The 8,577-nt window shown below is 39.4% G+C and overlaps 1 pseudogene; it reads left to right on the top strand.

Annotated features, from left to right (window-relative positions):
- Positions 1 to 1,130: 1,130 nt before the first annotated feature.
- LOC127435912 (DET1 homolog) lies at positions 1,131 to 3,623 on the top strand (annotated as a pseudogene).
- The last annotated feature ends 4,954 nt before the right edge of the window (positions 3,624 to 8,577 follow it).

Genomic DNA, 8,577 nt, shown 5'->3' with positions numbered 1-8,577 from the left:
ATTGTATTTATTGTAATATTGTATGTTAAAAACATTCCTCTGAGATAAACATTTGCAAATTCAAAGGTGCAGCTGGCTTTATTTTTTTAAAATATAGCCTGCTAAATAACCTAATATATGTAGCCAGCATCTGTCTATACACAGTATATAAAATATAATATAGGCCTATAATGTAAAAAACAATAGAAATACTGAAAAGATCTAATTTTCCTTATGATATAAAACGTTTTTGTTTTGCTTTAAAAAAAATGTTTTCCTGGAATCTTTATTGTGGGATTTAATTTATGGAATTGAATGATTTATTTTTTATATTATAACTTCATTCTGCGTCCAGCTAGGGATCATTACTTTTGTCCACATGTGAAAAAAGCTTAAACATAATAATTTCAATCTGTACCAGAAAAGCACCTCCATTAGTGGTGTTCTATAAAGATTTATTGACCTCTGCCCTAATCATCACGCCACAACCCTTGTCTGAGCCGGTCAATTGACATTTAAAAAACGGTTTGTTAATATCATAATTTTAAACATTTTCTGGAGGACGAGCATGCTGCCTATTGACTCCGGAATTAAAAGTGTATTTACAAAGTCCAAATGCTCCATAAAACGCTGAGGGGAAAAGACATTTTAAGCATTCATCAGCTTTTTTCTATAGCAGAAAGGGAAGACAAAAGACTGAGATGACCTCATCTGTCACTGCTTTGCATTTTCGGTGAACTCTGTTAATGGGTGCATAAATGGGAAGTGCTTTGTCCCTAATTATCAGTTCTAAATTTCCATTTTTTAAGCCCCCTCACCGACTAAACCCTAACCAGATTCAACTAGAAATTCTGTTAAGTACATTCGGAGTATTTTCTGTAGTGTGTTCTAATGATTTCTCCCGAAATCATTTCCCATATGTAATTGTCATAGTAATTACATCTGGATAAGTACTGTGGATACTTGGAGCCTACGTATATATGCAGCGCTATTGATTTGAAGGGAACGATAAATCAATTCGAATCGCGGCAAGAATCTTAGTTCCCATTCGAACTATCCGCTGAAGTGTTGTCGCGCTGTCTCTCCGCTCCTGAGGGGGGCGCGCTGACACTTAGTGCGCTCCATGTCCACTGTTTATATTCAGCGCTGGCTGATGCGAGCTCGGCTATTTCCGCCAGTCAGACAGCGAATAGAACTCCAAACTTATTTACTCTCCAGAATAAACGCATACAGCGGGTTATTGTCTTTTGGTTTATGTTTTATTATATGTAGAGTTTAGGCCATGTTTGTCCTGTGAGAGAGTTAAAACTGCACAGATGTTAGCATGAGAAGTGTTTAAATGGAAAAGCAGGTAAGAGATACACAACTTATTTCATTGCATGTGTTTGGAGTTTATATTTGATACAGTTTTATTTTGAAGCCTTTTGTATGAAAAAGTCGGAAAAAGCTATAAAACAGACTGAATGATTTACCTCGAAGCAGTTTTTCTATCTATCTGTCTCTGTCTGTATCTGTCGTGTGTCTGTCTGTCTAACTATCTATCATCGTCTGTCTGTCTGTCTATCGTGTGTGTCTGTCTGTCTATGTCTATCTATCTATCTGTCTGTCTGTCTGTCTGTCTGTCTGTCGAGTGTCTGTCTGTCGTGTGTCTGTCTGTCTGTCGTGTGTCTCTCTCTGTCTGTCTATCTATCTATCTATCTATCTATCTATCATTGTCTGTCTGTCTGTCTGTCTGTCTATCTATCTGTCTATCGTGTGTCTATCTATGTATCTATCATCGTCTGTCTGTCGTGTGTCTGTCTGTCTGTCATCATCTGTTTGTCTGTTTTTGAAACTAGTTGTATATGCATTGCGTTTGTATACTTTGACTATTATGATCTATTCCAGTAATGTTTTCATATATCATTTGCAGTGGTAATGCTTTCATTATGTCTGCTCACAACAACACAACATCAGAGGAGGATTTCCCAACTCTGAAGCCCAGATGCATCCAGAACCGGAATGTGGCCCAACGACTAGAGAGGCGACAGATCTGTTTGGGTGCACCTGGAGCTCATTGATACTGTGTGCGCTGCTTCCACCAGAACCTCTTCCCCAGCTTCACAGTGGTGAATGTAGAGAAGCCCCTTGCTTCCTGTGCAAGTTCTCCCCTGATGGACTGTGTTTCATTGCCTTCTCCTCTGATCAGACTTCCCTGGAGATCTACGAGTACCAGGGATGCTAAACAGCAGAAGACCTTCTCCAAATACAGGAGGGTGAAACCCTGGCCAATGGGAATGACCAGCGGTCCCTCAACATCAGAGGCAGGCTCTTCTAATGTTTTTTTCTCTTTCCTCCATGTCATCAATGTGGCCTCCAACAGTGAACACTTGAATAGAGAGTGAAGTCTATTTACAGTTGACTGTCGTTATGTGATTGTCGGCTCTGCTGTCTACTTGCCCGAAAAACCTCACCCGCACTTTTCTGAGGTGTACCGCAACAACGAGTCAGTGACACCAAATCATCACTCACCTCATGAAGACTACTCATTGCACATTATAGACCTGCACACGGGCCGACTATGTGTACACGCACTTTTAAGTGTGACAAGATAATTCTCTCCCACAGTCAGGGACTCTACCTGTACAGAAATGTACTGGCTGTGCTCACTGTGCAGCAATGGACCATACATGTCTTTCCGGTAAGAGTATAACATGTGAGGATATTTATTCAATCACAAATCAAAGCACAAATCATTCATTTGCATTTTATGTGCTAATTTCTACACCAAAAGTCAACAGTGTAGACACACCTACACTTTTACACTTTATTTCTTACTGTTATCCACAGTTTAGAATAACAGTGAAGTCATCAGACATAACATAGCACAAATGGTAATTGTCATTTTGCTGTCATGTGAAAAAAAAATACTAAAACAAAGAGGACCCCTTTAGAACCTCAATACTGTGTGAAGTAAAATAATAATAAAAAAAAATGTATATACCAGATATTTTGACATTTTTATAAAAAGGTGCATTTTGTTCAGTTCATATGGATAAACCTTAAGAAAATGTATTTCTTGACTCAGGAATTCATAATATTTGCAAAAATATGTATTTTTACTTTGAATAAAAAAAAAAAGAAAAAAAAGAAACTTTTTTTTTTTTTTTAATTAATGATGAAGTTGTGTACTGTACACTCATGTATTCAAGGTGTAAAGAAAGTATTTTAATACATTAAATTTTTAAAGTTATTAAATATTATTATTATTATTATTATGTTTTTTTATATGCTATAAATGTTTTTCAAAAATATATGAAACCAACATGGACACAAAGATTACATTTCTAGCAACTTCACATGTGTTTTAAACTAGATTTAAAAAAAAACAAGTCTTATTTTTATCACCCTGGACATCCTTATTTGTCAATGACCTAGTAAGGAAATTTCGAGCAATTCTGCAAGAAAGAATGGGCAAATATTCCCCAGTCTAGGAGTGCGAAGCTAGCAGACATATCCAAACAGACTGATGGGTGTCATTAAAGCAAAAGGTAGCTCTACAAAGTATTAAATCCAGTTGTATGATCACTTTTCAAACCCTGTAATTCTAGTTTTTCATCTTTTATACATTTTTGGAACTGTTGCTTTGTAATGCAAAATTTGGAAATAAAGATGATTTTTATTAATTATTATTAATTTTTTTTTTATGGGTTTTGATTTCAGGCTGTAAGACAAAAAAAAAAAAAAAAAAAAAAGTAGCTTTTCCAAAGGGGTATGATGATTTTCTAAAAACACTGTGTGTGTATAATATGTATATACAGTATATACACTCACCGGCCACTTTATTAGGTACACCTGTACATCTACATATTCATGCGATTATCTAATCAGCCAATCGTGTGGCAGCAGTGTAATGTATAAAATCATGCAGATATGGGTCAGGAGTTGCAGTTAATGTTCACATCATCCATCAGAATGGGGAAAAAAAATCTGATCTCAGTGATTTAGACTGTGGCGTGATTGTTGGTGCCAGACAGGCTGGTTTGAGTATTTCTGTAACCGCTGATATCCTGTAATTTTCATGCACAACAGTCTCTAGAGTTTACTCAGAATGATGCAAAAAACAAAACACATCCAGTGAGGGGCAGTTCTGCAGATGGTAACGCCTTGTTGATGAGAGAGGTCAACAGAGAATGGCCAGACTGGTTCGAGCTGACAGAAAGGCTAATGTAACTCAGATAACCACTCTGTACAATTGTGATGAGCAGAATAACATCTCAGAATGCACAACATGTCAAACCTTGAGGTGGATGGGCTACAACAGCAGAAGACCACGTTGGGTTCCACTTCTGTCAGCCAAGAACAGAAAACTGAGGCTGCAGTGGGCCTACCATTTGTGTACCTCAGCAGAAATCCAGATTTGTCAGACCAGGCGATGTTTTCCAATTGTCTACTGTGCAGTTTTGGTGAGCCTGTGCCCACTGCAGCCTCAGTTTCCTGTTCTTAGCTGACAGTAGTGGTACCCGCCTCAATGTTTGACGTGTTGTACGTTCAGAAATGCTTTTCTGCATAGCGCTGTTGTAACGTGTGTTTATTTGGGTTACTGTCACCTTCCTGTCAGCTTGGACCAGTCTGGCCATTGTCCTCTGAGCTCTCTCATTAACAAGACTTTTTTGCCCACAGAACTGCAGCTTGCTGGATGTTTTTTTGTTTTTTGCACCATTCTTTTTACACTCTAGAGCAGTGGTTCCCAATCCTGTTCCTGGAGGTCCCCCAAAACTGCACATTTTGTATTTCTCTCTTTTCTGACACACCTAATTCAAGTCTTGGAGTCTCCACTAACAAGCTGATGAGCAGAATCAGGTGTGTTTGATTAGGGAGATATACAAAATGTGTAGTGTTGGGGGAAAATCCCAGGAGATCAGCAGTTACAGAAATACTCAAACCACCTGTCTGGCAGCAAAAGTCATGCAATGGTCTAAACCACTGAGAACAAATTCCCCCCCCATACTGATGGTTGGTGTGAACATTAAGCAAAGCTCTTGACCCATATCTGCATGGTTTTATTGATTACACTGCTGCCACATGATTGGCTGATTAGAAAATCACATGAATAAGTAGATGTACAGGTGTACCTTATAAAGTGGCCAGTGAGAGAGTGTGTGTGTGTGTGTGTGTATATATATATATATATATATATATATATATATATATATATATATATATATATATAACCCCAATTTTTAAAAAGTTGGGACAGAATGAAAAATGCTAATAAAAACAAAAAGGAGTGATTTGTAAATTATATTCACCTTTTGCTATTTTGAAAGCAATACAACTAAACATTATATGATGTTTTACCTTGTGAATTTAATAGTTTTTTTTTTTTTTTTAAATGTACAGTAATTTCAAATCAGATGATTGCAACACACTCCAAAAAAGTTGGGACAGTCGAGTGTTTACCAATGTGAAACATCACAATTTCTTTTAATAACACTTATTATACATTTAGGCACTGAAGACTAAGTTTGTTAAGTTTAAAAAGTGGAATTTTCCCCCATTCATCCATTATGCAGGTCTTCAACTGCACAATTGTACGGGGTCTTTGTTGCCATATTGTGCACTTCATAATGCACCACACATTCTCAATTAGACATGGTCAGGACTGCAGGCAGGCCAATCTAGCACCTGCACTCTCTGCTTATTTGGCCAGTATGTGGTTTGAAGTTGTCCTGCTGAAAATTCCGGGACGTCCCTGGAAAAGACGGTGCTGGATGGCAATATATGCTGCTCCAAAATTTTTACATATCTGTCTGCATTAATGGTGCCCTCACAGATGTGCGAGATACCCATGCCATGTGCACTGACACACCCCTGGCCCATACAGGCACTGGCTTTTGGACTTGATGCTGGTAACAGCTTGGATGGTCCTTTTCCTCTTTGGCCCGGAGAAAACTGCTGTGTTTTTCAAAAACTATTTGAAATATGGACTCATATTTTTTCCCCATTCTGATGGTTGATGTGAATATTAACGGAAGCTCCTGACCCGTATCTGCATGATTTTATGCATTGCACTGCTGCCACACGATTGGCTGATTAGATAATCGCATGAATAAGTGGGTGTACAGGTGTTCCTAATAAAGTGCTCAATGAGTGTTTATTGCAAATGACTTTGCTTTCTTAAAGCATAAAGGACCACATCATCAATCAAACTCTATTGCTTTATATCCCCTCCCACCCACTGACACCAGAAGGAACCTTCTGGAAGGAAGATGCAACTGCTGGATGAACATCACCTCTTCATCAAGTACACCAGTGAAGACATGGTCACACTGAGGGTCACTGACCCCTCGCAGGTAAAAAAAAACACCACCCCACCCCCAAAACACACGTGTACACGGTGCAAAGTAACTGGAGATTCAATCAGATATGCACTTGCTGGCGTCATACCTTAATCTCTGGTAGTGTAAGATATAATGTTTGTTGCCCTTTTGGTTTGAATTCAGTTTGCTTTGTGGATTATTTTTTGATAAGTAAATGTTAATTGGGATGCCTTTTTTTAGATTAAAACTGTGTTGCTGTAATACAGCATCACTATTACTATTGTTCATATTTAAAGGAAGAGTTTACTCAAAATTAAAAATTCTGTCATCATTTACTCCCCCTCATGTCATTTTAAATCCATGCAATCCCTGATATCCATTAAATAGCAGTTGATGGTGACTCACTTTAAATCTTAAAAAAGGACCCAAAAGAATAATAAAAGTAGTATACATACATAATTTTTGAAGTCTTCTGAAGGCATTTTGCCACATCATACTTATGATTTTCACCTGCCGGACAATGAAACAAGCTAAAATAAAATCCCATGTGCATTGAAAGATGAACCTGAATATCATATACACTATATTGCCAAAAGTATTTGCTCATCTGCCTTTAGACACATATGAACTTAAGTGACATCCCATTCTTAATCCATAGGGTTTAATATGACGTCGGCCCACCCTTTGCAGCTATAACAGCTTCAACTCTACTGGGAAGGCTTTCCACAAGGTTTAGGAGTGTGTTTATGGGAATTTTTGACCATTCTTCCAGAAGCGTATTTGTGAGGTCAGACACTGATGTTGGACGAGAAGGCCTGGCTCGCAGTCTTCGCTCTAATTCATCCCAAAGGTGCTCTATCGGGTTGAGGTCAGGACTCTGTGCAGGCCAGTCAAGTTCTTCCACACCAAACTCGCTCATCCATGTCTTTATGGACCTTGCTTTGTGCACTGGTGCGCAGTCATGTTGGAACAGGAAGGGGCCATCCCCAAACTGTTCTCACAAAGTTGGGAGCATAGAATTGTCCAAAATCTCTTGGTATGCTGAAGTATTCAGAGTTCCTTTCACTGGAACTAAGGGGCCAAGCCCAGCTCCTGAAAAACAACCCCACACCATAATCCCCCCTCCACCAAATTTCACAGTTGGCACAATGCAGTCAGACAAGTACCGTTCTCCTGGCAACCGCCAAACCCAGACTCGTCCATCAGATTGCCAGATGGAGAAGCGTGATTCGTCACTCCAGAGAACGCACCTCCACTGCTCTAGAGTCCAGTGGCGGCGTGCTTTACACCACTGCATCCGACGCTTTGCATTGCACTTGGTGATGTATGGCTTGGATGCAGCTGCTCGGCCATGGAAACCCATTCCATGAAGCTCTCTACGCACTGTTCTTGAGCTAATCTGAAGGCCACATGAACTTTGGAGGTCTGTAGCAATTGACTCTGCAGAAAGTTGGCGACCTCTGCGCACTATGCGCCTCAGCATCCGCTGACCCCGCTCTGTCATTTTACGTGGCCTACCACTTCGTGGCTGAGTTGCTGTCATTCCCAATCGCTTCCACTTTGTTATAATACCACTGACAGTTGACTGTGGAATATTTAGTAGCGAGGAAATTTCACGACTGGACTTGTTGCACAGGTGTTATCCTATCACATTACCACACTGTAATTCACTGAGCTCCTGAGAGCGGCCCATTCTTTCACAGATGTTTGTAGAAGCAGTCTGCATGCCTAGGTGCTTCATTTTATACACCTGTGGCCATGGAAGTGATAGGAACACCTGAATTCAATTATTTGGATGGGTGAGCGAATACTTTTGGCAATATAGTGTATATATGATATACACATATATATTTATGCAGCTACTATAAATAAACTCAAATAAAAAAAATTTCTTCTCCTTTCTTAGCCTTCATTCTTTGTAGTTTACAACATGCTGATGACAGAAGTGATTGCGGTTTTTGAGAACACTTCAGACAAACTTCCGGAGCTTTTCGAGAACTTCTGTGACTTCTTCCGAAATGCCACACTCCACACCAAGGCTGCACATTTCCCCTGCTCTGCTTCCAGCAACAACTTTGCCTGACAGGTGCAATGAAGGTGAGATATATATATGAACCCAGCTGATTCGTGAGCCACAAATTGATGGTCAAGCCAGAGGAGGCCTCACTCACTCTGACTCACATAAGGCCTTAATGACTGTGTAAATGCGCTGCACTGGATATTGGGTGGGAACTCACTCTGTCAGAAGTTTCATGCCAACACCTTACGTTTCTTAAAACTGTAATTATGCTACATG

The sequence above is a fragment of the Myxocyprinus asiaticus genome, chromosome 46, assembly GCF_019703515.2.
Source record: "Myxocyprinus asiaticus isolate MX2 ecotype Aquarium Trade chromosome 46, UBuf_Myxa_2, whole genome shotgun sequence".
Taxonomy (NCBI): Eukaryota; Metazoa; Chordata; class Actinopteri; order Cypriniformes; family Catostomidae; genus Myxocyprinus; species Myxocyprinus asiaticus.
Note: the sequence above shows the minus strand (reverse complement) of the source record. Positions and strands in the feature narration are given on the sequence as shown.